Genomic DNA, 4976 nt, shown 5'->3' with positions numbered 1-4976 from the left:
TATACCGAAGTTTGTTCGGAGTCCCGGATGTGATCACGGACATGACGAGGAGTCTCGAAATGGTCGAGACATAAATATTGATATACTGGAAGCCTATGTTTGGATATCGGAAGTGTTCTGGGTGAAATCGGGATTTTACCGGAGTACCGGGAGGTTACCGGAACCCCCCGGGAAGTATATGGGCCTTAGTGGGCCTTAGTGGAAGAGAGGAGAGGTGTCCAGAGATGGGCCGCGCGCCCCTCCCCCCCTTGGTCCGAATAGGACAAGGAGAGGGGGCCGGCCCCCCTTCCTCCTCTCTCTCCTCTTCCCCCCCTCCGTGAATCCTATTCCAACTAGGAAAGGGGGGAGTCCTACTCCCGGAAGGAATAGGACTCCTCCTGGCGCGCCACCTCTTGGCCGGCCAGCCCCCCCTTTGAGCCTTTATATACGGAGGCACGGGGCACCCTTAGAGACACAAGTTGATCCACGTGATCATATTCTTAGCCGTGTGCGGTGCCCCCTTCCACCATAGTCCTCGATAATATTGTAGCGGTGCTTAGGCGAAGCCCTGCGACGGTAGAACATCAAGATCGTCACCGCGCCGTCGTGCTGACGGAACTCTTCCCCGACACTTTGCTGGATCAGAGTCCGGGGATCGTCATCGAGCTGAACGTGTGCTAGAACTCGGAGGTGCCGTAGTTTCGGTGCTTGATCGGTCGGGCCGTGGAGACGTACAACTACATCAACCAAGTTAACGCTTCCGTTGTCGATCTACAAGGGTATGTAGATCACACTCTCCCCCTCTCGTTGCTATGCATCACCATGATCTTGCGTGTGCGTAGGAATTTTTTTGAAATTACTACGAAACCCAACAGTGGCATCCGAGCCTAGGTTTTATGTGTTGATGTTATATGCACGAGTAGAACACAAGTGAGTTGTGGGCGATATAAGTCATACTGCTTACCAGCATGTCATACTTTGGTTCGGCGGTATTGTTGGACGAAGCGGCCCGGACCGACATTACGCGTACGCTTACGCGAGACCGGTTCTCCCGACGTGCTTTGCACAAAGGTGGCTAGCGGGTGACAGTTTCTCCAACTTTAGTTGAACCGAGTGTGGCTACACCCGGTCCTTGCGAAGGTTAAAACAACACCAACTTGACAAACTATCGTTGTGGTTTTGATGCGTAGGTAAGATTGGTTCTTGCTTAAGCCCGTAGCAGCCACGTAAAACTTGCAACAACAAAGTAGAGGACGTCTAACTTGTTTTTGCAGGGCATGTTGTGATGTGATATGGTCAAGACATGATGCTAAATTTTATTGTATGAGATGATCATGTTTTGTAACCGAGTTATCGGCAACTGGCAAGAGCCATATGGTTGTCGCTTTATTGTATGCAATGCAATCGCGTTGTAATGCTTTACTTTATCACTAAGCGGTAGCGATAATCGTGGAAGCATAAGATTGGCGAGACGACAATGATGCTACGATGGAGATCAAGGTGTCGCGCCGGTGACGATGGTGATCATGACGGTGCTTCGGAGATGGAGATCACAAGCACAAGATAATGATGGCCATATCATATCACTTATATTGATTGCATGTGATGTTTATCATTTATGCATCTTATCTTGCTTTGATTGACGGTAGCACTATAAGATGATCTCTCACTAAATTATCAAGAAGTGTTCTCCCTGAGTATGCACCGTTGCAAAAGTTCTTCGTGCTGAGACACCATGTGATGATCGGGTGTGATAGGCTCTACGTTCAAATACAATGGGTGCAAAACAGTTGCACACTCGGAATACTCAGGTTATACTTGACGAGCCAAGCATATACAGATATGGCCTCGGAACACGGAGACCGAAAGGTCGAGCGTGAATCATATAGTAGATATGATCAACATAGTGATGTTCACCAATGAAACTACTCCATCTCACGTGATGATCGGACATAGTTTAGTTGACTTGGATCACGTAATCACTTAGAGGATTAGAGGGATGTCTATCTAAGTGGGAGTTCTTTAAGTAATATGATTAAATTGAACTTAAGTTTATCATGAACTTAGTCCTGGTAGTATTTTGCAAATTATGTTATAGATCAATAGCTCGTGTTGTTGCTTCCCTGTGTTTATTTTGATATGTTCCTAGAGAAAATTATGTTGAAAGATGTTAGTAGCAATGATGCGGATTGGATCCGTGATCTGAGGTTTATCCTCATTGCTGCACAGAAGAATTATGTCCTTGATGCACCGCTAGGTGACAGACCTATTGCAGGAGCAGATGCAGACGTTATGAACGTTTGGCTAGCTCAATATGATGACTACTTGATAGTTTAGTGCACCATACTTAAATGGCTTAGAATCGGGACTTCAAAGACGTTTTGAACGTCATGGACCATATGAGATGTTCCAGGAGTTGAAGTTAATATTTCAAGCAAATACCCGAGTTGAGAGATATGAAGTCTCCAACAAGTACTATAGCTAAAAGATGGAGGAGAATCGCTCAACTAGTGAGCATGTGCTCAGATTGTCTGGGTACTACAATCGCTTGAATCAAGTGGGAGTTAATCTTCCAGATAAGATAGTGATTGACAGAATTCTCTAGTCACCATCACCAAGTTAGTAGAACTTCGTGATGAACTATAATATGCAAGGGATAACAGAAACAACTCCCGAGCTCTTCATGATGCTGAAATCAACGAAGGTAGAAATCAAGAAAAACATCAAGTGTTGATGGTTGACAAGACCACTAGTTTCAAGAAAAGGGCAAGGGAAGAAGGGAAACTTCAAGAAGAACGGCAAGCAAGTTGCTGCTCAAGTGAAGAAGCCCAAGTCTGATCCTAAGCCTGAGACTAAGTGTTTCTACTGCAAAGGGACTGGTCACTGGAAGCAGAACTACCCCAAGTGATTGGCGGATAAGAAGGATGGCAAAGTGAACATAAGTATATTTGATATACATGTTATTGATGTGTACTTTACTAGTGTTTATAGCAACCCCTCAGTAATAGATACTAGTTCAGTTGCTAAGATTAGTAACTCGAAACGGGAGTTGCAGAATAAACAGAGACTAGTTAAGGGTGAAGTGACGATGTGTGTTGGAAGTGGTTCCAAAATTGATATGATCATCATCGCACACTCCCTATACTTTTGGGATTAGTGTTGAACCTAAATAAGTGTTATTTGGTGTTTGCGTTGAGCATGAATATGATTTGATCATGTTTATTGTAATACGGTTATTCATTTAAGTAAGAGAATAAATTGTTGTTCTGTTTACATGAATAAAACCTTATATGGTCACACACCCAATGAAAATAGTTCGTTGGATCTCGATCGTAGTAATACACATAATCATAATATTGAAACCAAAAGATGCAAAGTTAATAATGATAGTGCAACTTATTTGTGGCACTGCTGTTTAGGTCATATTGGTGTAAAGCGCATGAAGAAACTCCATGCTGATGGGCTTTTGGAATCACTTGATTATGAATCAGTTGATGCTTGCGAACCATGCCTCATGGGCAAGATGACTAAGACTCCGTTCTTCGGAACAATGGAGCGAGCAACAAATTTGTTGGAAATCATACATACTGATGTATGTGGTCCGATGAATATTGAGACTCGCGACAGGTATCATTATTTTCTGATCTTCACAGATGATTTGAGCAGATATGAGTATATCTACTTGATGAAATGTAAGTCTGAAACTTTTGAAAAGTTCAAAGAATTTCAGAGTGAAGTGTAAAATCATCATAATAAGAAAATAAAGTTTCTACGATCTGATCATGGAGAAGAGTATTTGAGTTATGAGTTTGGTCTTCAGTTAAAACAATGTGAAATAGTTTCACTACTCACGCCACCTGGAACACCACAGCATAATGGTGTGTCCGAACGTCATAACCGTACTTTATTAGATATGGTGCGACCTATGATGTCTCTTACCGATCTACCACTATCATTTTGGGGTTATGCATTAAAGACAGCTGCATTCATGTTTAAAAGGGCACCATCTAAGTCTGTTGAGACGACACAATCTGAATTGTGGTTTGGCAAGAAACCAAAGTTGTCGTTTCTTAAAGTTTGGGATTGTGATGCTTATATGAAAAGTTTCATCCTGATAAGCTCAAACCCAAATCGGAGAAATATGTCTTCATAGGATACCCAAAGGAGACTATTGGGTACACCTTCTATCACAGATCCGAAGGCAAGACATTCGTTACTAAGAATGGATCCTTTCCAGAGAAGGAGTTTCTCTCGAAAGAAGTGAGTGGGAGGAAAGTAGAACTTGACGAGGTAACTGTACCTGCTCCCTTATTGAAAAGTAGTGCATCACAGAAAACTGTTTCTATGACACCTACACCAATTAGTGAGGAAGCTAATGATAATGATCATGAAACTTCAGGACAAGATACTACTGAATCTCGTAGATCAACCAGAGTGAGATCCGCACCAGAGTGGTACGGTAATCCTGTTCTGGAAGTCATGCTGCTAGATCATGATGAACCTACGAACTATGAAGAATCGATGGTGAGCCCAGATTCCGCAAAATGGCTTGAAGCCATGAAATCTGAGATGGGATCCATGTATGACCACAAAGTATGGACTTTGGTTGACTTGCCTGATGATCGGCAAGCTATAGAAAATAAATGGATCTTCAAGAGGAAGACGGACGCTGATAGTAGTTTTACTATCTACAAAGCTAGAATTGTCGCAAAAGGTTTTCGACAAAGTTCAAGGTGTTGACTACGATGAGATTTTCTCACTCGTATCGGTGCTTAAAAGTCTGTCCAAATCATGTTAGCAATTGCCGCATTTTATGAAATCTGGCAAATGGATAACAAAACTGCAATCCTTAATGGATTTCTTAAAGAAAGAGTTGTATATGATGCAACCAGAAGGTTTTGTCAATCCTAAAGGTGCTAACAAAATAAGCAAGCTCCAGCGATCCATCTATGGACTGGTGCAAGCATCTCGGAGTTGGAATAAACGCTTTGATAGTA

Source organism: Triticum urartu, chromosome 7A (genome assembly GCF_056163025.1).
Source record: "Triticum urartu cultivar PI428250 chromosome 7A, HENAU_Tu73, whole genome shotgun sequence".
Taxonomy (NCBI): domain Eukaryota; kingdom Viridiplantae; phylum Streptophyta; class Magnoliopsida; order Poales; family Poaceae; genus Triticum; species Triticum urartu.
Note: the sequence above shows the minus strand (reverse complement) of the source record.